At 44.6% G+C, this 26,568-nt stretch overlaps 1 protein-coding gene across 2 annotated transcripts in view; it reads left to right on the plus strand.

Annotated features, from left to right (window-relative positions):
- The window catches only part of PLXNA4 (plexin A4), a 628,886-nt gene that overhangs the window by 77,026 nt on the left and 525,292 nt on the right, over window positions 1-26,568 (plus strand). For both annotated transcript variants that reach the window (XM_085005420.1, XM_085005418.1), the window contains exon 4: window positions 1,694-1,850. The gene's annotated coding sequence lies outside the window, so the exon portion shown is untranslated. The remainder of the gene's footprint in view (window positions 1-1,693; window positions 1,851-26,568) is intronic.

Below are 26,568 nucleotides of genomic sequence, written 5' to 3' on the forward strand. Positions count from 1 at the left end.
GTGTCTCTGTCTATACAATGAGGAAATCAGAGCAAACGAATCCTAAAATCCTCTCTAGTTCTGGCATTTGTGACTGAGATCCCTTGTAGAGGAAGACTAAGAGAGCAAGGTGCCGACTGGGTGATGAGTGATGTGGGATAAGGGACACTGGTGATTCGGGACAGTGTTGCCAAAGGAGGGTGGGCAGATGGGGCTCCAGTGACACAACTGAGAGAAAGCGAGGATGGGAAAACCAAGGTGCTGAGTTGGGAGGCTGCTGCGTGGTATGTGTGTGCAGCGTGGTCAGGCCCAAGCATTCTGGGTTAGTGTAAATCTTCTTTTTGTTCTTCTAGAAGGCGCAGCCCACTTCCACAGTGCTGTTCATAGCATCCACGTCCCAACCTCGTATGCCAGCTGCCCATGTTTGAAGGAAGTCATTCAAGACTGTCCAGATCATCTGGAGACCCCTGAGTTTTGCAGAGTTCCCCCGCCCTCATCTGGGCAGCCAGTGGGAGAGGAAACCTGTCTAAGGACCGCAGATAGACAGTAAAGCCTTGTCAGTTCCAAGTCAGCCTTTTCTAATAGAAGGATCCGACAACTAATATTTTCCACTGCTCTTTTGCTCCTCATGTCAGAGAAATGGCGCATTAGATGCAGGCGCTGGAGTGATTTGGAGGATCAAGACTGTATTTTCTGTGTCTGTGAAAACATTTTCCCCTAACCTTCTTTGACATGGTTGGATGCTTCTGACAAGAAGAGTGTCCACTGCAGTAGGCTCATCTTTCTGTCTCTCCTGGGCTCAGCCCACAGTCTCTGCTGACAGAGCAATGCAGCTTTCTTCTAGTGATGGAAGCTGGAGCAGGCTTGGAGCCCTGCAGCTTACCAGATAGTGCTGGGCAGTACTGCACATCTGAATCCTACTCCATGGTCAAAGGCAGGGGAGAGACCAAGTGGACTCATAGCTCTTCCCCAGAGCAGTATGTTTCCTGGAAGCTGAGCCATATCTATCTGTTAAGTTGGGAGCAAGGGCTGGCCAGAGAGCTGAGGATGGCATTCTTGTTCCCCACTCTCAGTAGAATGCTAGGCACTGGGGCTCAGGACTCTTAAGGCAGGCTGCTTTGTCTGTGTCTTCAATTTTACTTGCCTTCCTTCTCCTTTTCTGTTGGAACTTCTCGCCACCTGCCAGCTCCCCACCTCACAATTGATAATACCAACTCCAGTTTACTTACTGCTCTCTGTACATGATTGCTGTCTTCACGGTACCTCTATGAGATGCTCTTTGTTATTATCCCATCGTATAGAAGAGGATATGGAGGACCAGGAAATGTTAAGTCACAGGATCAAATAGCAGGGGTAGGATTGGAACTCTAGTGAATCTGAGTCCAAAGCTCATGCCTTGGTCACTACAGGGTAGCGAAGATGGGAACCTGCATTGCAAGAGACCAAGGACAATTATCCCTCCGTAGATCCCTGATATCCAGACTTGGGGCACTCACTGACCCACGTGCTCAGCTTTTCAAAATGACTTTTCTTTTAAAGATGAGTTCCTGTGCATTCTGGCAAGGCCGAGTGGTCCTTGGGAAAGAGCTGAGACCATGGATTCTGGAGACCTTGTATCTAGTTCTAGTTCCATTGCAACTCATATGATGTGTGATGTTGGATAAGTCCCTTGATTCTTGTCTTTCTGTGAAATGGGAACATTATCTCCCCTCAGGCTGCCACCTGCATTGCCTTCCTGCATGGCTGAGCAGAAAGGATCATCGACCTGTAGTCAGGCAGCAGGGCTCCGTTTCCAGCTCTGCCTCAGAACTACCTTGTGGCCACAGGCAACACTTTGAACTTCTGTAAACTTCAATTTCTCCATCTTTAAGGTAAGTTTTAAAATATTTACCGTGATAATGGGGTTTTCTTTGAATCAAATGAGGTAACAATGCTCTGAAAGGAAAGTCTCATACAAAGGCAAAGTAGTGCTAACGGTGTGGACACATGTAGGAAATTTCACATGAAGTGTTGGAATTCTTCATCAGAAAGGATGTTCATAAGCCTGTGGTCATGGGAAGCTCTGTGTCTCGCAAGGGAGTGATAGATGTTAGATCTTCTATGGTGCTCAGGGCTCTGTGCGCTCATTATCATCCTTTTGATGCTCCAGTGGTATCTTAGAAACAATGAATCCTTAGAGATGCCCACAACTTTATCTAGTTATTGCTCAAGCTGTCCACATGGAGGAAATTTTAGGGAGGACAGGAGAAAGGAGAATAAAGTGAGGGAGGAAGAGAAGAACCATCCAAGCTTCTGGTTTCTGGAGGTCACCTCCCCACCTTGGTGATCTTCTGAATTCACCAACAGTCTCCCCGCGCAGGCCTAAAGCTATAGTGAGGGTATCCACTTTCTTAAGAACTGAATCCTGAAAACTGGGTCATGGGTCCTGAGTATTGGGAATCATGGGGACTTTGTACTAGGGTTGACCAACTCTGAGCTTATTCACTGGTAAAAGCTTCATATGCTGTAGATATTGCATATGGAAAAAGAACCAGACTGAGGGTCTGTGCATGAACAGAGTGGCTTTATAAGCCCTTCTGTCCTTTACAAAGGCCATGCTGATGCCTGCCTGTGCCTTTGCACTTAGGTGTGTATAGGCCTGACTCTATTACATGGATAGATATCTAGACTATGCTTTAAAGTCTTCTGAAAGAGGAGAGTCCAAAGTTCCCCTAAGGAAACCATATAGGTAATAGAAGGTTCAACTACCTAAAATCCTGGATGCATTTTTTTCCCCTACAATTCAAGAGAATAGTCTTTGGCTCTTAGAAAGAGAAAAATAAAGTTTGTTGACCTCCCTTTGAAGACACACTGTTCTTTTTATTGAAACTCGTACTTAAGGGTATTAATGTCAAATACGGTGGAAGGTCTGAGATTTTACTCTACTGGCAACATGTTAGCCTGTTTTTCTTTCAAGTTGGCAGAAGACATGAGAGTCCTGGGTCAGAGATGAAAGACTTGATTACTTACAGCAAAAGCAGTAGCCATATTGTCAGCATGATTGTGTTGGCTCCGTGAACCCTGATTCCCATAAGTGGGAATGAAGATGGTCAGATGATGCCTATAGGCACAGGGAGTTCCGTTAGCAAAGAGGAACCCTGAACAGAGGGAACCCAAATCTTTTATAACTGGCAATAAACATGCCTGCCCTTTGCTCTGAACCAAGACCCTCTATCTTCAAGCTCTCTTTGCTATGCACACATTCTTGAAAAGGTGGTCTGGAACAAAAACCAGTCTGTACCCTGCTTGTAAGACGTTCAAAATTGGGGAGCCCCAGAGAATTGCTTCCCAGTATTTGTTGGAATCATTACAATTAGGTGAGCAAATTCCAGTTTCTCGAACTTTTTGGCTTGTGTTCTTCCTCCCGATCTCCTCAGTTGTTAGGCAGTTATCCCCCCTAGGGGCTCTGGCTGCCTTTGAGTTCTGTGTTTTTCCAGCTTCTGGGGCAGCACCATCTAGACAGAGCTGATAGTCTGCTGTAGGGGACTTCCTGGGGACTTCCATGAAAGAAGTTTATTTCCTTGTCTGGGGGGCTCCAAGGAAACTGCACCTGGAAGACATATTACCGTCATCTCTTCAGTTCTAGAAAGATGAAGACAAATTGCAGGCAATTTAGAGACAAGTAACTTAGGTGATTAGGGGTGATGTCGGGGGAAAGAATGAAAAGAACTGCACATGCAAGCGTCTGCTCAGATTGTATTACAGAAATTGGAGGAATGGGACGTGGAGAAATTTAGACTGCACAGGAAAGCCTACGAGTGTCTTTCTGTATAGACCTCTGACCCTGTTCCTCCCTGGCTTGACCTCTCTATGTATCAGTTCCCTCTTTTATAAAACTGAAAGGGAAATGGTATGTTTTTGGGAATTAAAGAGCATAATACATATTAATCACATAGAAGAAGCTCAATGTGTTGTTCCAATAACACAGAAAATGAAAGCTAGAAAGAGTCTCAGAGAGCCTTGTAGTGAACATTTCAGTCTGCAGAGGAGGAACCTGACGGTCGGAGGGAGAGGGGACGGATCCATAAACACAAAACTTGTGATAGGAAGAGTAGGACTAATCAGAAGCCAGGTCTCCCAACATCCACGTTGGTACTATGTGGAGATCAACTTCTTTTCTGTTGTTTAGTTTCCCAAATAAAGGTGTAATTTTCTATGACAAAATTCATCCAGAATATTTAAGAAATAGGAGGAGCTCCTATCGTGGCACAGTGGAAACAAATCTGACTAATATCCATGAGAATGAGGGGCGATCCCTGGCCTCTCTCAGTGGGTTAAAGATCTGGCGTTGCCATGAGCTGTGGTGTAGGTCACAGAAGTGGTTCAGATCCTGTGCTGCTGTGGCTGTGGTGTAGGCCAGTGGCTACAGATCTGTTTTGACCCCTAGCCTGGGGACTTCCAGTATGCTGCAGGTGCAGCCCTAAAAAGAAAAAAGAAAAAAAGAGTATATTATGATTGCCCATTATTTTTTTTTAATAAATAATTTTTATTTTTTTCCATTATAACTGGTTTACCATGTTCTGTCAATTTTCTACTGTACAGCAAGGTATACATGTTTACATTTTTTTCTCACATTATCATGCTTGCCCATTATTTTAACCTTTTTCCCCCTTTTTTAAAAATTATAGTTGATTTGCAATGCTGTGCCAATTTTTGCTGTAGAATATTTTAATGTGTATTAATGGTTAATGCCCACACTGAGAAGTAGTTACAAGTCTATTAGGTTTCAAGTTCTCCCTCTGAGTTCCTTAAAAGAGGGTAAGTGCATTTATGATTGCTTTTCTGAGATGAAACATCGAGTTCTTCTTTTAGAGGCCTCCTGCTCAGTTCACTGTGTTCCTTACTTTGGGTGTTGACACCAACAGCTTTTCTTCTGGGGGCTAATAAGTAGGGGCAGCCATAAGATCTCTATTTTCCAAAGTTTTCTTGCAGGTGCCTGTGATGTGAGTGATAAAATTTATTCCAACTCATCCAAAATAGGGAGTTCCTGTCATGGCTCAGTGGAAACGAATCTGACTAGCTTCCATGAGGATGCAGGCTCAATCCCCAGACTTGCTCAGTGGGTTAAGAATCCGGTGTTGCCATGTGGTGTAGGTCACAGATGCAGCTAAGATCTGGCATTGCTGTGCTGTGGCTTAAGTCGGTGGCTACAGCTTCAATTCTACCCCTAGCCTGGGAACCTCCATATGCCAGGGGTTCAGCCCTAAAAAGACAAAAAAAGAACAACAAAAATCTGAATAAATAAATGAAGTTTCCTCTTACAACACATATTAAGGGTGCTGATGCTTTTCACTTCTAAGGAAGCACACAGGACATTTTCTCAATCAACTTTTACATTGATTAAAGGATGATTATTTTCCCACCTTGTATTAATCAAAATTAACTGCCAATCAGGCTTCTATCTGTGTATGACTATTGCTATCCCATTTGTTGAAATAATTCTACACCATAAATTGAAGCATGCTATTTGTAGGGCATCCGGACATACTTATCTGCAACAAATAAATTCTATTACATTTTTGGAAATGTTAAAAATAGTCTAAAGCTTCTCATGGCTATTTTCCAGAAGCACTAGGAACCACCATTGTTAAATACAGGGTAAAGAAGCAGAAGGGGGAGTTCCCACTGTGGCACAGTGGGATAAGGATCCGTGGGTATTGTCTCTGTGGGTATTACCTCTGTGGCAGCAATTTCAATCCCCAGCCCAGCTCAGTGGGTTGAAGATCCAGTGTTGCCACAGCTGTGGTGTAGGTTGCAGCTGTGGCTCAGACTCGGTTCCTGGCCTGGGAACTTCCATGTGCTGCAAGTGGGACCAAAATAAAATAAAATAAAAACAGCTTTAGAAACAAACAAAAAAAGAAGCAAAAGGGATCTTAGGAATAATAAAGTCCAACTTTGTAGGAGCAACAGAGGCCCAGGAATTGGGTCTCTTGCCCAAAGACTCTGGCAGAGGCCCCTGGGAGTGACTCCCCGCTCTACTGATGTCCCTCTTTTTCTGGGAATGGCTGTGCTGTAGGGGAAGGCCCCAGGGCCACATCTGGCCTGTTATCCTATTCTGATGGGTCCCTCCTGAGTTAGCTCTCAATCATGGTCTAAAGCTGAGCTTTTCAGTCTCTTGCTTCAAAGTCTGGAATTTGAAACAGAACCTGAGGGTTCTTGAATTTAAGTCCATGAAGAGTAACATGAGGGAAGGAATCCTACCTTCTCCTAATGTTGTGTGCCCGGCGCCACCCTCCTGCCTTCTCTTCATCTGTCTTGATGTTTACTTCTTCCTTCAGTTGCATGAGATACCCCGATGGCCTTCCAATGAATTCTTCCTAAAAAATAGAAAGATCATTTAGAGTTGATTTCTGGGCTGGCAACTGAAAGAACTTTAACTAAAAGAGACACAGGATTAGGAAATAGCAATATTGGCCTTGACGCTTAGGGCTTGGAACTTTGATTCTAATGCTCTTTCTCGTACAACATGCTGTGACTCAAAAAATGGTCTGTAAGTCCTTGGTGTAACTCATGCTTTGAGTAATATGATAATTTTAGGCAGTAGAAATTCTAGGAAAAAAAGCAACTTTTTGCCATCTTTTAATCAGTTTTATTGGTGTATAGTTGACTTACAAAATTGTATTAGTTTAGGTGGACAGCAAAGTAAGTCAGTTGTACGTATACATAGATCCATTCCTTTTCAGATTCTTTTCCCATATAGGTTATTACACATTACTGGGTAGATGGCCCTGTGCCATCCAGTAGGTCCTTGTTACGTATCTGTTTTATATGTAGTGGTATATATGTCAGTCCCAACCCTCTAATTTATTCCTCCCCTACCTTCACATTTCCCCTTTGGTAACCATAAATTTGGTTTCAAAATCTTTGTCTGTTTTTGTTTTCTAAGTTCTTTTGTATCATTTTTGTTAGATTCCACATATTTGTGATCTTGTACAATATTTGTCTTTCTCTGTCTGGCTTACTTCACTTAGTATGATAATTTCCAGGTCCATCCATGTTGCTGCAAATAGCATTATTTCAGTCATTTTTATGGCTGAGTAACATTCCATTGTATATGTGTACCACATCTTCTTTATGCAGTCCTCTGTTGATGGACATTTAGGTTGCTTCCACGTCTTGGCTATTGTAAATTGTGCTGCGGATATACATTGGGGTGCATGTATTTTTTTGAATTTTGGTTTTCTCTGGATATATGCCTAGGAGTGGGATTGCTGGATCATATGGTAGTTCTATATTTAGTTTTTTAAGGAACCTCCATCCAGAGTGGTTGCACTAAATTCCCAACAAGAGTGTAGGAGGGTTCCCTTTTCTCCACACCTTCTCCAGCATTTATTGTTTGTATGCTTTTTGAGGATGGCTATTCTGACTGGTGTGAGGTGATACCTTGTTGTAGTTTTGATTTGCACAGTGATGTTGAGCATCTTTTCATGTGCTTTTTGGCCATCTGTCTTCTTTGGAGAAATGTCTGTTCAGATCTTCTGATCATTTTTTAATGGGGTTGTTTGGTTTTTGTTGTTTTTCTTTTTTGGTATAAAGATGTATGAGATATTTGTAAATTTGGGAGATTAATCCCTTGTCAGTCACTTCATTTGCAGTGATTTTCTCCCATTCCGTGGGTTGTCTTTCCATTTTGTTAATGGTTTTCTTTGCTGTGCAAAAGCTTATAAGCTTAATTAGGTCCGATTTGTTTGTTTTTGTTTTTATTTTTGTCACTCTAGGATATGGGTCAAAAAGGTATTGCTATTATTTATGTCAAAGAATGTTCTGCCTATGTTTTCCTCTAAGAGTTTTATAGTATCCAGCCTTACATTTAGGTCTTTAATCCATTTTGAGTTTATTTTTGTGTAGGGTGTTAGAGAGCATTCTAATTTCATTCTTTTACATGTAGCTATAGGGTTTTCCTAGGACCACTTACTGACGAGGCTGTCTTTTCTCCATTGTACGTTCTTGCCTCCTTTGTAGATTAATTGACCATATGTGTGTAGGTTTGTTTCTGAGCTTTCTATGCTGTTCCAATTGGTTTTGTGCCAGTACCATACTGCTTTGATGATGGTAGCTTTGTAGTAAAAAGTCTGAAGTTGAGGCGATTGGTTCCTCCAGCTGTTTTATTTTTCAAAATTGCTTTGGCTACTTGGGGTCTTTGTGTTTCCATACAGATTTAAATTTTTTTTTATTCTAGTTCTGTGAAAAACACAGAATTTGATAGGGATGTGCTGAATCTATAGATTGCCTTGGGTAGTATGGTCATTTTGACAATGTAGATTTTTCCAACTCAAGAGCATGTTATGTCTCTCCATCTGAAAAATAAGCAACTTTTTTTGGGGGGGGCATTTCTTATTGAAAGCTCAGTTAGAGAAAGCAAAAAATCACACGTATATCTGAATACTCTGTTATGTTAAACTAGAATAATGGATTCAGTTTACTCTAAAATGAGATATTATAATGCAGTCCCTAGGGCAGATTTACCAAAGCATTAATATACAAAATACATTCTCTAAAGAATTAGGAAGAATGACATTCTCTAAATTTTGAAATATATTTCACTAGTGTGTTTAATAATACCACTCTGTTTTCTATTCATTCCTAGAGGGATGCAAATAATTGTACCATAGACAAATGATGATGCTTCTATTCAAGGTTGTGAGGGGAAAGAAAAGGATTTTCTATTTACACTGTCTCTGTTTTATCAATAGAGAAACCAAGGCATTGAGCTCATTTAATTGCTCAAGATTCACTGTGAGGGGAGGGAGAGGTGGGGTCAGGAGAAGCAGTAGATTGAAAACTCATGTTTGCTGCTCTCCAAGTGTGGGTTTATGTAAAAAAATAATGAAATAATGCCATTTGTAGCAACATGGATGGACCTGGTGATTATCATAGTAAGTGAAGTAAGTCAGACAAAGGCAAATGTCAGATGATATTACTTATATATGGAGTCAAAATGATACAAGTGGGCTTACTTACAATACAGACTCACAGACATAGAAAGTAATCTTATGGTTACCAAAAGAGAAGGGGGGAGGGATAAATTAGGAGTTTAGGATTAACAGGTACAGACTACTATATATAAAATATATAAGCCTATACCTACTATATAGCTCAGGGAACTATATTCAAAACCTTTTAATAACCTATAATAGAAAAGAATATGAAAAATTATATATATTACTTCTCTGTAACCCGAAAGTAACACAGCATTGTAAATCAACTATACTTCAATAAAAAAGAGTGTGATAACTCACACGCACATGAAAAAATGCTCAACATCACTAATTACCAGAGAAATGCAAATCAAAACTATAACAAGGTACCACCTCACACTGGTCAGAATGGCCATCTTTAATAGGCCAACAAATAACAAATGCTAGAGGGGGTGTGGAGAAAAAGGAACCCTCCTACACTGTTTGTGGGAGTGTAAATTGATACAACCATTATGAAAAACACTGTGGAGATGCCTCAGAAAACTAAATATAGAACTACCATATGGTCCAGCAATCCTACTCCTTGGGCATATATCTGGACAAAACTTTCATTCAAAAAGATACATGCACCCCTATGTCCATTGCAACACCGTTCACAATAGTCAAGACATGGAAACTACCTAAATGTCCATTGACAGATGAATGAATTAAGAAGAGGTGGTACATATATACAATGGAATACTACACAGCCATAAAAAGGACAAAAGAATGCCATTTGCAGCAATATGGGTGCACCTAGAGAGTCTCATACTGAGTGAAGTAAGTCAGAAAGAGAAAGACATAATACCATATGATATCCCTTACATTTGGAATCTAAAATATGGCATAAATGATTCTATCCTCAAGACTGAAACAGGCCATGGACAGGGAGAACAGACTTGTGGTTGCCAGGGCACGGGTGGAGGAAGTGGTATGGACATGGAGTTTGGGGTTGGCAGATGCAAATTATTACATTTAGACTGGATAAGCAGTGGGGTCGTAATGTACAGCACAGGGAACTATGTCTAATCTCTTGGGGTAGAACATGATGGAAGATAGGATGGGAAAAAGAATGTATATATGTTGTTGTGACTGGGTCACTATGCTGTACATTAGAAATTGACATAACAGTATAAATCAACTATAATAAAAATTAACATTAAAAAAATAATTGACAGAACATCAACAAGTCAACTATGCTTTATAAAAATAAAAAATAAAAATTTTAAGAAGTGTGGGCTTGGTTTTGAAGTGTATTTTGAATGAGGGGAGAAGGGTTTTAGTTTGTGTGTTATTTATCTTTATTGTCCCAGTGCCTAATACATAAACAGGTGCCTAATAATTGCAGAAGGAAAGAAGAATGGAGGGAGGGATACTGGAGAGAAAGGAGGAAGGGTGGAAGGAAAGAAGGAAGGAGGGAGGGAGGGAAGAAAGTCAATTTGCTGCATGGAGGCTGGGAAAAGAGCATCATTTGAAAATGGTCCAGTGCAGCCCTTGGGACACAGGCCCAGGTTAACGTATGAGGCAGACAACGTGGAAAACCTGTAACCACTGTGACAAAGTAGGGACTAATCCATGGCAAACGGAAAGGGTGCAGCGCAGGAGAAGTGAGGAGGGAAAAGGAAATCAAAACAAAGCAAAGAGGAATTGGTTGAGGTTGACCCTGGGGAGGTCGTGGCTGGTGCATGTTGGATTCTCAGCTGCCTTCCTCACTGCTGGGCCTTTTTCTTCCATCGTGCTCTTCAGCTTCTCCCCTCACCCAGGGTGCCTTCCGCTCTCCCGTCCCAGGTCAAAACCAGCCTCCTGGAAGTGGAGACACCTTCATAGCTGAGTAAAACACCAACCTCTCTTTAAATTGTTAACAAGACCACGGTGACTTAACAGATTTAAACCTTGGCCTGCGGGACTGACCTCGCAGGGATGGAATTAAGACCGTCAGCCAAAGGATCAGCGCCCTGAAAGGCATATCACAGTGACTCTCACCAGGCAATTCCTGCTTCTTCCCCAGACATCTGCCCTTTTCCTTCTTGACTCGATTCTCCTTCATACACCTGGGCATGACTTGTCCTTGCCTCCAGTTTCCTCCCTGCTCCTCCCTGGCTGGTGAGCCAAGCATCGAGGGGTCTAGTCCCAAGCCCACATGCACTGAGTTGGCGTTTTACTCAATGAAAGTGTCTCCGCTTCCAGAAGGCTGGCGCCTTCTCAGAGCCAGCCAAGGCTCCAGCTGCAGCTGCACTGCTCTGTCCCAGGAGGACGGGAAACCATAGCAGCCAGCTCGCCAGCCTCCATGGTGCAGCCCAGAGCCTTCCGCAAGGAGAATTCTCAGCTAGAGCCCATCGCGGTGAAGGACCTCCTCCCCTTCATCTCAAAACAGAGCAGCTCAGAGCTTTCAATGGACCTGAGTTCATGCAAATTGTGAGGGGTTCCTCCTCTGGATCGCACCTGAGTCTGCTCTTTGAATAAGTGGGTTGTGCTTTGGACACAGAGGCATGGGCTTCCTCCTTGAAATGTGATTAGTGATCATTAGTGTCACAGACAGACGCACAGCGTGGTAGGAAATTTGAGAAAGAAGGGTTAAGGACAGTATGGGACTGGATTGAAGTGGATGGGAATAAGGAGAAAGAGAGGACGTTTTAACAGGATGAGGAGGGGTCCCCTGGCCACAGTGGTTAGATGTCGCCAGACATTTGCAGATGTCCACCAGAGGCAGGGTCGCCTAGAGGGTTTCCATTTTCATGGTCTGGGAGCAGGTGATTAGGACGCAATGGAAATAATTTATTTACTTTTTCTTTTGTGGCCACCCTGTGGCATAGGGAGTTCCCAGGCCAGGGATCAGACCCCAGCTGCAGTTGTAACTTATCCCGCAGCTGCGGCAAGGCCAGTTTAACCCACAGTGCTGGGCTGGGGAACAAACTTATGTCCCAGTGCTCCAGAGACACCACCCATCCTGTTGAGCCACAGCGGGAACTCCAGATGGGAATAATCTAAATTTCGCAGACTGCAGTGATGACTGAGTGGAGAGTGTTAAAGGCAAGCGGTATAGTTTAAGTGTATAAATAAATTGTGTGTGTGTTTTCCAAATCGATGGGAGAGGCTGCTCTATCAAGAACCCAAGCTTTTTATAAATCCATATTGGCTTCTGTTCCAACCATGCTGAGTACTCCTCTGCGATTCTGAAATCAGACCCTTTAAGGGCTTATTGGACTGATACCTTTATCACTTGATACCTTAGTTTCCCTTGTAATTGAGTATTCAATTTTTTATTTCAGTTTTATTTGGCCATATCAAGCATATAGCACAAACAATTCAAATTCAAGCCTTAATAAAATTGTAAGTCACATGGGATGATGAGCTTCCTGGTCAAAATAGTGAAGGTTAAATCTCTAAATGCCAAGGCTCTGTCTTTGGGATGAAAGTAGGCTTCCCCATGGGCTGCTTTAGTGGGGTTCCCACTGGACTCAGGTCCATTGAAAGCTCTGAGCTGCTCTGTTTTGAGATGAAGGGGAGGAGGTCCTTCACTGCGATGGGATCTAGCTGAGAATTCTCCTTGCAGAAGGCTCTGGGCTGCACCATGGAGGCTGGTGAGCTGGCTGCTATGGTTTCCCGTCCTCCTGGGACAGAGCAGTGCAGCTGCAGCTGGAGCCTTGGCTGGCTCTGAGAGGGATGCTGGCTTTGGGATCTTAGCAGGGGGCATGCAGCAGACAGGGGGAGCCCAGCACGGGATGCAGGCGAGCCAGGCAGAAGAGGCAACAGCACCTGCCAAGCTGATAAAGAGCACTGCCCTGGATCCTAAAAACGCTGGAAGCACAGAAGGAGGGGGTGGAGAGGCGAGGGAGCCCCGTGTCCCCACAGGGAAGCTGCACTGCTTCCTTTGTGGTGTGATTTCCATCAAGCGCGGCAGACAGCATCTCTCAGAGAGAGAGTTGGGGGGGGGAGACGATCAATTGTTTTTCATATTTATTGATCACCTTCAATGAACCTCTGTGGTAATGAGGTGGGAGGGGAATGGAGGAGAAAGGGTCAGCCTCTAAGGGTGAATGAGTGGCCATCCACTGTGGCAGTGGGAGAGCCACCAGGCCACTGAGGTCGCTGGGCTGGAACCTGCTCACTGTGTCCCCTGTGGGACCTGGAGCGGGGGAATCACTCAGGTCTACCCAGGGTTGGGAGGAAACGCCCGAAGATGCTTGTTTCAGTGTTTCGGTTTGGAGTCTCCTCCAGATGGTTTAGATTCCCCCCATTTTAGAAAATAATATACGTATAATTGCAGAAAAGATAGCCACAGAGAAGAGTAATATAATAGAAGAATATGTATTTTCACCAGCGTGCTGTCACCATTCTAGTCTTCCATACGTGTGGTTTATATAGTTATAGTAGAATTATATGTACTATATTGTATCTTGCTTTTTTTACTTATTTCTAAAGTACATTTTCCACATTATTAAGAGCTCCTTAGTGTATGTTTTGAGAAAGGCTTTTTTTTTGGTATAAAATAATAAATGACCATTATAGAAAATTTGGAAAAATACAAAAAGTGTAAGTAAGAATTCTCATAATTTCACCACCCAGAAAAGGATTCCTCTTGATCCTTTTTTTAATTTAAAAAAATTTTTTTGTCTTTTGTCTTTTTAGGGCCACACCCATGGCATATGGAGGTTCCCAGGCTCAGGGTTCAATTGGAACTGTAGCCGCTGGCCTACACCACAGCCACAGCAACACAGGACCCAAGCTGTGTTTGAGACCTACACCACAGCTCGTGGCAATACCGGATTCTTAATCCACTGAGCGAGGCCAGGGATTGAACCCATGTCCTCATGGATACTCATTGGGTTCGTTAACCACCGAGCCTCGATGGGAATTCCGATCCTCTTGATATTTTAGTATATTTCATCCTAAGCTTTTGTCTTAGCATACACACACTGTGTATATATACACATACATACATACATATATATGAAATATATTTACTATATTTTCCTTCATGAAATTTCGGTCATGCATGTATATAGTTTTTTATGTTCTGCTTTTTCATCTACCTTATTAGAATTGTTTTAAATCATGATTTTAATGTCTAAAATCATGATTTAAATCATGATTTTAATGATTTTATTCCATTGTATGTGTCCCCCAGTCTTTATTCACTGGGAGCTACTGTTATTTCCAATGTGTTGGTTATTGTAAACAACGCAGTGATGGTTTGCTTTAGATCTGTCTTTAACCTTCTGTCTCTTGGTACCTAGAAATGAAGGATGTTTTTTTAGAGGTTGATATGCTTTTTTTCCTTAGTGTCGGGTAGAAACTCCCATTCTCATAGCCTGCTGATGCTCTGCGCATAGAGAGTCCCTGAACTTGGCTCAGCACCTGCTGGAAGCCCCTGGTGGTAGTGATGGTCTCCTTCCAACAAACCTCATCTTTTTAGATTAAAAAAAAAATTGTGTAGTTTAGTGCAGTATGTTTTCAGAGCTTTGTTGTCTAATGCATTGATACATAGCCACTAACTACATGTGGCTCTTCAAATTTAAATTATTGAAAATAAAATAAAATTAGAAATTCAGTTTCTTGGTCACACCAGCTACCTTTCTTGAAAGAAAGCCAGTGGCTCATGGCTACCATATTGGATGTGAAGTCACAGAACTCTTCCATGGTCACAGAAAGGGCTCTAGGACAGCACTAGAGAAAGAGCACCCCAGGCCCCTCATGCCTGGTTCCCTTGTCATGGGGTCTCCCTGGGTTTGCTCCCCCCTTCAAGCCCCTCCCCCCCGAGCAGAGTGTGGGTGCAGAGCAGGGTGTGGGTGTTAAGCCTCTACCCATGATCTTCTTGGGCATGCCCACATTTTAGCCTTCTCTTAGCCTGATTAATAACTGATCTTTGCAGGCAATGGTGGAGCTTGGAGCAGGTGCTTCTTCTTTCTGGATGCGTCAGAATTTATCCAGAGACCGGAATGATAAATACACAAATAAGCTTTGCTGGTGTTACTCCTGGAAATCTTGAGACCCAGTGGGAACTGTTGGGGAGTGGAAACCCGAGCTGAAGAGGAAGCAATGGCTAGAACACTGGCTGAACTCTTTCTCCTCAGCACAGGGGAGGGACCGTCCTGTCAGTGCACCTGGGGCAGGTGTGACAGCAGCGCTGGGGTAGAGCGACGCCGTCAGCCTTCCTTCCCCTTCCTGTAGGACCAGCTCTGTGTCGTTGGACTCAGTGACTGGCAGGCGGGCAGGGGCTGAGAGTCCTGATGCATCAAGGAGACCAGGTGTGTAGGGTGCGCTGCTAAAACATACCGGGTGATGGAGAGGCGCGGGGCTTGGGACTCGAGATGCACAGCAGTGCTGGTCAAAACACAGCTCCCAGCCATTTACACTCACGTTTCAGTGGTAGCACCAGCATCCATATGACACCAGCCAGCTGTATAGAAAGGCCTGCAGGCTTTAATAACTTTGGGAGACAGCCTGGTGGCCAAAGAAGGTCTTGTTACAAACTAATATTTATTTGGGAGGCAGATTCTAGACCCCAGAAGAGACTGTGCTAAGGACCTCTCCCAGCACCGACCCTCACTCCTGTCCACCGCCTCTTCGCAGAAGACATTAGCTCGGTGGGGAGAAAATGCGACCGCTCACCTCCGCAGGCGTCCAAGTGGCCACTAGACTCTTAGGCCCAGAAGAACAAGAGCAAGGTCCACACTGATCTTGCTCAGGGACCTTCCCCTGGGCAGGCCTAGGGTAGGCTCAGTATCTGTTGAATGAATAAGGAATAGTCATTTTACCACTCAAATTCGTCTGACCTTAACTAGTCTCCATCTGCCCCCAAAGGACAAATACATGTGACTTGGGACCACGCATGGCTTTTCCTTGCCTTCTTTCCTAATATTTTAATTTTTTTATTATAGCTATTTAATGTATCTAAAAATATGTGGGTGTTCCCATCGTGGCTCAGCGGAAGTGAATCTGACTAGCATCCATGAGGGTGCAGGTTCAATCCCTAGCCTTGCTCAGGCGCTGGCATTGCCGTGAGCTCTGGTGTAGGTCACAGACGAGGCTCAGATCCCATGTTGCTGTGGCTGGGGTGTAGGCCGGCAGCTACAGCTCTGATTCGACCCCTAGTCTGGGAACCTCCATATGCCTCCCTTTTTAGGGTATGGCCCTAAAAAAAACCCAACGTTGTAAAGTAATAAATAAAGCATGCCATTGAAATACACACTGGGGAAGCTGCCACCAAAATGAAGAACCAAAGTTTTCCCAAGACCTTGGACGCTGTACCTTTACTCTCCCCTGGGAGTGCATGGCCCGGCTGGCCCACAGGATAACTGCTATTCTCAATTTTATGTTAACATTCCCTGGTCTTTTCAAATCTAGTTTTGCCTCCTCATCTGTATGAATCCTTAAACAATATGTCTCTTTCTGTTTACTTCCGAGTTAAAAAAAAAAAAAAAAAAAAACCCATTGATTGTAGTCCTTTAAGACTTGCCTTTTACTCAGTGTTATGTTTCTCACATTATCCTTAGGGCTGTGAGGAGATGAGTGACATCCATTTGTGGCTGCTGCTTAATATTCCGTCTGTGCGAATTGACCAGGATTTATGTATTCACTTTCTTGCTACTGGACATTTGCGTTGTTTCAGGCATTTGATTTTGGTTGTGAGCACCTTGTACACCTGATACACGTGCAAGAATTTCTCTAGAGCGTGTGCCCAGAAGGGCGGAATTTTAACTTTCAAGATGTTTCCGTATCATTTTGCAAACCGATTGTGTTAATGTGTACTCCTCCAGCAGTTTCCCCGTTGCACCCCATTCACATGCCCTCCTGTTATCCGCAGGTTTGTTCACTTTTGCCGATCTGGTGCTTGTGCGGTAGGTACAGGCTGGTACTGTGCGGTACCTCACTGTGCTTCTCATCTACGTGCTCCTGATCACTAATGAGGCTGATCATCTTCTCATGTGTTTTGTCTTTTCCTTATTTCCCCTTTAGTGACATTTCTGTTCACATCCTTTGCTCTGTCCCTTTGGGTTATTGTCTTTTTCTAAATAGACCTATAGGACTTACTTTTGTGTTCTGCATTCTCATCCTTGGCTGATTAAATATCTTTCAAATGTTTTCTCCCAGTTGCTGCTTACCCATTTAATGGTACCTTTTGATAACTCAAAATTCTTTGTTATTCTTGAACAGAAGTTCTTGATTTAAGAGTTGCCAACATTTATCAGTCCTTTATTTTTGTTTCTTTTCATTCTCTCTTTTGCTTTGTTTTGTTTTGTTTTGTTTTTTGGTCTTTTGTCTTTTTAGGGCCACACCCGTGGCACATGGAGGTTCCCAGGCTAGGGGTCTAATCAGAGCTGTTGCTGCCGGCCTACACCACAGCTATGGCAACTCAGGATCTGAGCCGCATCTGCAATCTATACCACAGCTCATAACAACGTCAGATCCTTAACCACTGAGAGAGGCTAGGGATCGAACCTGCATCCTCATGGATACTAGTTGGGTTCTTTAACCCCTGAGCCATGATGGGAACTCTATTCTTATTTCTTAAGAAACTGTTCCTTATCTTGAGTTTATAAAAATACTCACCTATATTATCTTCTAAATGTTTCAAGGCTTGTCTTTCATATTTGAGTCTTTGATCCACCTGGAATTGATTTTTTATTTGGGATGGGAGGAAGAATTCATATCTCTCCCTCTTTCTCCCCTTCCCTATCTTGGGTAGTCACTTGACCTGGCAACAGTTTTTGTACATTCATTCTTTTTCCAGTGACCTGAAAAGCTACTTCTGTGTCACGGATATGGATTTGCATAATAAATCTTGAGTTCTGGTAAGGCAAGTCCCTCTACCTTATTCTTCTTTTTAGGAGGTGTTTTTCTCTCATTCTGAGGAAAGGTGGTGATGCTGATGTCCTAGGTCATAAATACCAGGGACTAGGAACACGACGGTGTGTGTGTAATGCTTGCTTAAGAGGGCCGCACTGGGTAGACTAAGCCAGATTTTTTTTTTTTTTTTGTCTTTGTAGGGCCACACCCACAGCATATGGAGGTTCCCAGGCGATGGGTCTAATCTGAGCTATAGAAATGACCTGTGCTACAGCCACAGCAACACCAGATCGGAGCTGCTCTGAGAGCTACATTTCAGCTCATGACAACGCTGGACCCTTATCCACTGAGCAAGGCCAGGGATTGAACCTGCATCCTCATGCATACTAGTCAGATTTGTTTCCCCTGAGCCACGATGGGAACTCCATGAGTAGACTAAGCCAAAAACTTCTGTCTGTAATGCTGAGGTCCCTGTGTTCAATGTAGGAAATTCTCAATCTCTTTTAGCCTTGGGCTATCCTTTCAGTATCCTTCTAAGTCTGACATTCCTAAGACAGAAGAACAATCTGACATGAATGTTAGAGTTTAACCCAAAGGCAGAAAGAATATCAGTGTTTGGCTTGTAAACCAGATGCCCTGGATGTGAGAGTCCCGGGAGGGAAGTGGCGTGGTCTCAGGATGGGCTGTAGACTGCGGTTTGTGCTTGTCACGCATGAGGGGGAGAAATGGAGCAGAAACACCCTTCCCGACATACTCAGCAAAGCGCTTTCACCAAAGCCTCTGCTTCTGGACAAACAGACTCTAAGAGGCATCTAGGCATCATCTCTGATGTAGGAAAATCCAAGGTCGGAGACATGTCTGTCAAGGGAAGAATCCATTCGCTTATCCATACGGTTACTAGTTGCTGGGCACCTGCTATATACCAGGCACTGTTCTGAGTGCTGGAGATACAGCCCTGAACAGGACAGATGCGGGGCTGCCATCCTCATGGGGGGGGGGGGGAATAATACACATAAATAAGTAGACAAGATGATGTTAGATATGCATGACGCTCATCTTGGAAACTGCTCGGTACCGAGGGAAGGATTCTCTGAGGAGGTATGAGCGGCAGGAAGGAGCAGCCATCGGAAGATCTGGGGGGATCATACTCCAGTTCTGGACAAGCTAGTGCACAGCCTCGAGGTGCTGTGTGGGGGCTTGAGAAGACTTGGGAGGCTGGAGGATGACTAGAGGGAGGAGCAGTATAAAGATGAGGTTAAGAAGATAGAGAATAGCCAGATCCTTCGGGGACATACAGGCCACAGTCAGAAGCTTGGGTTTCAGTTTAATTGAACGGGAATCCATTGGAGGTTTTGAAACAGGGAAGTGGCGTGTCATGGCTTAGAATTGGAAAGTGATGGTCTTCCTCAAAAGACGAGGAGACGGCTGTGGGGACCTCGAAAGACTCAGACTGAGAGTCAGCTAAAAAGCAGCAGAGACCGTGGAACTGGGCCCCCCGTCCCAGGCCCAGCGATCTTTAAGCACCCACGTGCTACATCCAGCATCCTTCCTTGGCTGGCAGTCTGCAGCCTGGCACTCCGTGTGGCTGGATGTCGTAGCAGGAAGCTCTGAGGCTGACTAGCTCGTCTGCCAGGAGGGCTTGGGGCCACAGGAAGAGAAGTATTCAAGCTTCTGTGGATGTGGATTTTGGATGCCTGTGTGTGCTATATATCATTCTTATCTCTTCCAGAGGGTTTGTTTGGATTGATTGGAATATTTATCAAGGGATTGTTCAATTGTTTATAGAATTTGGCGTGTGGTTCCCTTGTGTCCGCCTCTCCCTGACTATCCCCTTACAATGTCAGGGCCATCCTCCCACGGCCTCTGAAGCTCCCTGAAAACCCGGCATCCATGCTCTCCCCTTTCTCTGCGGAGCTAACACTCAGTCCTTCAGCAAGGGCCCATCAGCGGAGCAGCTGGGCTCGGCTGTCAGCACCTCTGGTCCCTTGTCCCAGGGAGGGCTGGAGTTGTCTTCCACACTCTCACAGGTGGCCTTTCACTCACAGGAGTCTCACAGCCTGTCGCCTACCATCTGATGCCTTCCTGCTGGCTGCGATGACCTTCTTAGGAAGCTGTCTGCCCAGCACTCCTTCTTCAGAGCTGCCCACTGTTTCTTCCAGCTCATGGTCCAGGCTGTCTGTGTACCCAGGGCTCCATCACTAGGCCTGCCCTTGACTGTGTGCAGTACAGAGAGCCCAGCAAGCCAGGAGTCCTGGGTTCCTACTCCAGCTTGCTGGGTGACCTTGGGTGAGCCTGTCAGGGCAACATCTATAAAATCCAAGAATGGCCCCAGGATTCTCAAACTGTCCTGTGGGACCCCAGGTGTCTGTCTGCAGAAGCAGTTTGAATTTTATTCAAAAACTATTTTTATAGCTGTGCTAGAAAAATACAACTCTAGTGGGTTATATGCCAAATATCAACATATTAAAACTGATAATGTTAATTTGTTTTGCTGGGCTAACTCATATTGCACAGACCTTAGAATAGAGATATTTTTGCCATCTGTGTGTATGTGTGTGCGTGCATATGTAAATGTATATGTATCTATTTTTTAACATGCCATTGGTTTGGAAGGTTGTAATTCTGCACTGATTTGTTTAAAATTCAGGCCTTGGCATGTCTACACCCAATAAATCATGCCGGTGAGTACATCACTGTAGCACATACCTTCCACGAGCAATTAACCGCCAGGCGAGCCCTAGACACATGTGTTCTAGGCATGCTCTTGTCTGTATAACCATCAGCTGTACACGTCTGGGTGAACATACAACAAGCTGCTCTGTGGTAACCTGAGCTGGACATGCCTTTTATTTAACACACACTTTATGTTTATTTTTTTACTTTTGCTTTTTAGGGCCGTGCCTGCAGTATATGGAAGTTCCCAGGTTAGGGGTCAAATCAGAGCTGCATCTGCAACCTACACCACAGCTCATGGCAACGCTGGATCCTTAACCCACTGAGCAAGGCCAGGGATCGAACCTGCATCCTCATGGATGCTAGTCAGGTTCCTTTCCACTGAGCCACAGCAGTAACTCCCAAACACTTTATTTTGGAATGATTTTAGATTTGCAGATAACTTGCCAAGATAGTGCCAGGAGTTCCCATGAACCCTTCACCCAGCTTCCCTCACATCATCCTCCTACGTTGCTGTGAGCTGACTTACAGACACAGCTCAGATGTTACCAGGCCTTCCCCTGCTGTCCTTTCCTGCTCTGGGAGTCAGGCCAGGATCCCGTGTGGCATCGGGTTGCCATGCTTCCTTAGGCACCTCTGCTCTGTGACACGTTTTTAGTCCTCCCTTGTTTTTGGTGAACTTCCCGCTTCAGAAGAGTACTGGTCACATAATCTGGAGAACCGCCCTGAGTTTGGGCCTGTCTGATGTTTGCTCTTGATTAGACCGAGGTTATGGGATTGGGGGAAGCAGACTGCCTGGGCCAATCATTTATGCGCTGGGGCCTAGCCCACGAGGAGCCAGACCAGTATTTCCTTAGCCAAAAACTTGCTTCTGCTTTAATCCACCCCAAAAGTATGCAAAGGATTGTGTGGAGGCTGCCCCTCATCAAGAATCACCGGAGCCTTGAGCAGGGTTCTTGCCGAGAGCGCGAAGGCTGAGGGAATGCCTGAGAAGCAGCTCTTAATAAAGTCCCTGAGACCTCGGCCAAGGCCCTGTGGGCAACAGCCAGATTCTATAGTCTATGTCACTGAAAAATCGGGGCGAGACGGATAAAGGGAAGGGTCTGTGAGTCACTGTGTAATCGTTAGGAATTACTTGATGCTGGTGGAAATGGAAGCTTTGTGCGGAAGGACGGTCATGGTGTGTTGTGAGTAATAGTGTGTGAGTGTGAGTGTATACGAGAGTGTGTGTATGACTGTGTGTGTATATGTCCGTGTGACTCTGTGTGTGTGAGAGGCTGTGGACCTGGAAATGGGTTGGAAATTAGCACTGAGATTGGTCTTCATCCTAGTAGGATTTTATTCCATAACTCTATAGCTCAACCTCTTCCACCCCCGAGATGAGGCTAAGAATCCCTGCCCCTGCCGACCGCACAGAGTTCCTGTGAGGAAGAAATACATGTAAACACGCCTGGGGAAAATGTGAATTTCCATGCCCATGCAGGACGGGGTTATCATCCAGGGAGGGGAGAGGAGCCAGAGAGAGCAGTGACTGGTCAGAAAGGTGAGGAAGAGAAAACAGGGACCAAGAAGAGGACGAGCAACTAGAAGCACAGGCTTGATTAAAACCTCAAGTCTGAATTCTGTACTTGAGTCAGTGCCTTGATTCCAAGGTCAGAAAAGCATTCTGCGTGGGTCTGCCCTGCGCCTGTCTTCGAGTGGCTGGCCCCATTTCCCTGCCAACTGTGGCCCTTGCTGCCGAGGTGCAGTATATTATAGACTAATTAAGGCTGTTAATGATGATGGCAATCCGGTAAGTAATCTGCGACATTATCTTGATCTATCTCTGTCACCCTCCTCTCATCAGGCCATTAAGGTGACAGGCTTCAGAGAGCACAGTCATCTCCCCTCTCTCAGCTCCTTGGTGCTTCTCTCCCTGGAAGAAACTCTCGAAGGCTGAGTGACATGAACGTGTCACTGATGGGCCGGACCGACCCGGCTCCTCCTCCCTCCAGAGTCTGTTCAGCTCACAAGACCTGGGCCCATGAGGACTCTCTTTCTGATGCTTCCTTCCTTCATGCAGAGACTGGAGACATGAAGTGAGAGCAAAGGAAGCATCGTCAGTAAGGGGCTGGTTAAGTACACGATGGTCCATGCAAATAAGAATTTCTAGAGGGTTACAGAAAAGAAGGTGGAACTCTATCTACTGATGTACAGTGATCTCCAAGGCGTATTGAGTGCTGGATGCGATGCAGGGCGTATATGGGACCTGAGGATGGCCTGGACCCTTGTGGGCATCCTTAGCAACAGGTGGGTCACCCTTGAGGGCCACATGCAACTCTGCAAGCTCAGACACCCATAGCTGAGAGGGCATCTTGGTCCTTCTTGGTCCTCAGGCGTTGGATGTGGTCCTGACTCAACAGGAAACATCTAGTGGTTTCCCCACATCTGTAGGCTCTCAGCTGCTGCAACCCCACCTCCTTCCCTGTGCCCTGGGTGGGCACACAGTGTGGGCAGCTGGTTTGGAAGTAGGCTTTGGGATTTTCACCAGAAGAAGGGACTCAGAGCAAACCCTGCCCATGAAACTGGGAACCGGAAGAAGGACAGTCTTATCATCAAAGGCTCCAATATAAAACGCTTTCTTTCACTCTCAGGCATTGATTCATCAGCTTTAATTTTGGACGGGGACACGCATGTCATATATTCTTTCAAGCCGCAAATCAACTGCCATCTTTCTCTTCGTCGTCTTCCTCTTTAAATCTCCCAGGAAGGAATTATAGTAGTGGCTGGGGACCATCTATTTTCTTGGCACCAAGGCTGAAAGGGGGCCAGGATAACAAATGTCCCATTAGAGCAAAGTAATGTCCTCTGCTGAATTGAGACATGCCTTTGCTGTCACCCAGCTCTTTGATGGTCAAGAAGCAGGGAGCTGGGGAGCCTGCTTCGGCCTGGGTGGCCCAGGCAGGGAAGCTGAGGAGAAGCTGCCAGTCAGGAGCTGTCTGAAGGCAGCCAGGAAGGTGGTGCTTCCTCAGAACACAGGCCACCACATGATCTCATCTCAGCCCAGACCACGGCCAAGTTTGTGGTCTGCTGGTGGGCCAGGAGGTTGACAAGACGAAGGGAGTATTTCTTGTAGTGATAGTAATATTCTTGCATGATAGCAATTTCTGAATGTTGACCTTTGCCCTAAGCGCCTTACAGTAATCCCATGATGCATTGCTGCTCTCCATGCGTTCCCCACGAGAGAAGGTTGAGTGAGCATCTGGGGGACCAGAAGTCCTAGAGGTGGTGTGTGAACCATACTTTGCTTGACTTCAGAGTCCTTGTGGTTTTCAAACACTTTGGGCTGCAACTCAAAATAAGAAGTGTACTTTATCCCATGCATATACGTATGTGAAATGTAAAAATTTCAAAAGCAATATTTACCCTTACTAGTGTGTGATGCATTCTGACTTTTTTTTTTTTAAATTCTATGTTATTCTTTTTTTTTTTTTTAAAGGCTAGCTGGACCCATTAAATTGATTCACAACTCACTGATGAATTGTGAATCCTCAGTTTGTAGATGCCTTTTCTTGGTGCCTGTGAGCGTAATTTTAGCCACGAAGAGCAATTCTAGTAGAGGCGTGTATCTCTGGCCTTGAGACCCGTCTGCGTAACTAGGAGAAGAGCAGCTCCTGAGCTTGTTCTTGCTGCACTGGTTTGGGGAGATGTCAGGGCCCCTTCTGAAGGGGTGGGAGAGGAGCCAGAAAATCTGGTGGCTAGAATTAAGAGCCCCTCTGCTGGATCAAGCCTGGTGCTGGGCTCTGGAGTTTCTGAACCTGCACATCCAGGTTCCTGTCCTGGAGGACTTTATAATCTTCCTCAAGGAGAAGCCCCACGTGAAATGACTAAAGAACAATACCAGACAGAGAGAACCCTGAAGGAATCTGCAGGTCCTCCACCATTACTTGTCCACACCCCAGCTTTTGCAAAATCAGAGCCACAGACCCAAAGGCGCTGCCCTTACACTTAAAACATCTTACTTCCCCCCTCCTCCTTCTTAATAAACACTACATTTGTAAGATTCAAGACTTCTAAGTGTCCAAAGGCCAGGCCATTATAATTCTCCCTCCATCTCTGCCCTTGGACACCTAATTCCCCATCTGTAGGTAACAAGCTTTTCTTTCTTTTTTTCTTTTTGGTCTTTTTTACGGCTGCATCTGTGGTATATGGAGATTCCCAGGCTAGGGGTGGAATCAGAGCTGTAGCTGCTGGCCACAGCCACAGCCACACCAGATCCGAGCCGAATCTGTGACCTACACCACAGCTCATGGTAACGCTGGATCCTTAACCCACTGAGTAAGGTCAGGGATCGGACCTGAGTCCTCTTGGATACTAGTCAGATTTGTTTCCACCGAACCATGACGGGAACTCTTTAACCAACTTTTCTAGTTTCTTGTGTATCCTCCTAGAAATAGCCTCATACCTATACCAGTATAAATTAATTTAAAAAACTCAAATTATATCATATCATAATCACTGTCTTGCATCTATATGTTGGAGATTGCTGCATATCAATAAAGAGTTCTGCTGCCTTTTTTTTTTTTTTTTTTGCTACTCTCTAGAAATTCTGGTTTATATGGACCATGATTTATTTAACCAGTCCCGTGTTGATGAAACATGGAGATTGTGTCTAACCTTTTGCCATGCTGAATAATGAGGCAATGAATGACCTCCTTACACTTGGTTATGTGTCTGGATGTGGTCCGACAAGGTGGGACACACAGGACCTCCACCTCCACCTTTGTGTCCTGCCGTGGCCGCCCTTGCTCCCGCTCTCAGCTCTGTCAGTCACCTTCTTGGTTGTTCTCTCCAACCTCTAAGCCTCTGCGTGCTGCTCCTTCTCCTTGGAATATGTACTCCCTTCTCCCCTGCCACCCAACTCACCTTCCGAGTCAGCTTGAGACGTACTTTCTCAGGGCAGCTCTGTAATCAATCACTTGATCCTCTTCTGAATGGCCTTAAAGTCCTCACTCAGGTTGGAATTTTAATAAATCCACTTCTACATGTGCTATAAACAATCTGCAAGATAAAACAGAGAGAGGGAGTTTCATCATCACTTACGATACTTAATGACAGAATTGTTGGCTTTCGATATACCTAACGTCACTTTAGGTAATCTCTGATATAGCCATTCCGTATAGTGTAGAGTGTATTACCTAGAAAATTAACGAAAGAAAATTAGAACAAATGAATCATTAAAATTTTCATTGAACTCTTGAGAAAATTCCTTCTCTGTTACGTTTTGTGAATTGTTTACATGCTATGTAGAGGTGAATTTATTAAAAACTCAAGCTGCACAAGAACTCTATGGATATCCTAATTAAATTCCTTTTACCATATTTCCTCTAACATATGTGTGCTTTTGAACACACTTAACGTTTCTGAAATTGGAGTATGTCTTCCTAGGAATACGGTCTTGCCGTGTTGTGGACCAGGCAGCTGTTGATGCTGTCGTCATTGTCTAGGCAAGCGCAGACTTGGTCATGGTTGTTCATACCACCATCACGGCAGTTGAGTTAGGCACATTATGGATATTACATGTTTTGAGTTTAATTTATATTTAAAATATCTTCAAAAAGATCACATTCTGATGTGGGACCGAAGCAAACAGTTTATGCAGAGAAGCAAGGAAACAGCACAGCAGGTTGTCAATTTTATATTAGCAAAGCAAATTTTTATCATTGGAAAGGTAATTTAGTATATTCTGGCAGTGTGACAACCAAATGCTTTACAAGACTGTTATGGGCTGAATTGTGTCCCTCCAAAATTTATTGTGTTGAAGCCCTAACCTCCAATGTGGAGGAAATAGGGCCTTTGGAAAAGTAACTAAAGTTAAATGAGGTCCTACGGGTGGGGCCCTAATCCAGTGTGACGGCGTCCTTAGGAGGAGAAGAAAAGATACCAGGGGTGCATGTGCACAGAGAAAAGACCTGGTGGGGACACAGCAGGAAGACGGTCATCTGCAAGCTGCAGAGAGGTCACAGGAGACACCAACCCTGCCAGTCCCTTGATCTTGGACTTCCAGTCTCCAGAACTGTGAGAAAAGAAAATTCTGTTGTTTAGGTCACCCACTGATGGTATTTTGTTATGGCAGCCCTAGCAAACTAAG

This window comes from Sus scrofa, chromosome 18, assembly GCF_054392235.1.
Source record: "Sus scrofa isolate SSC_HxYL_T2T_F1_AM1 chromosome 18, Sscrofa_HxYL_maternal_Yorkshire_Landrace_v2.0, whole genome shotgun sequence".
NCBI lineage: Eukaryota > Metazoa > Chordata > Mammalia > Artiodactyla > Suidae > Sus > Sus scrofa.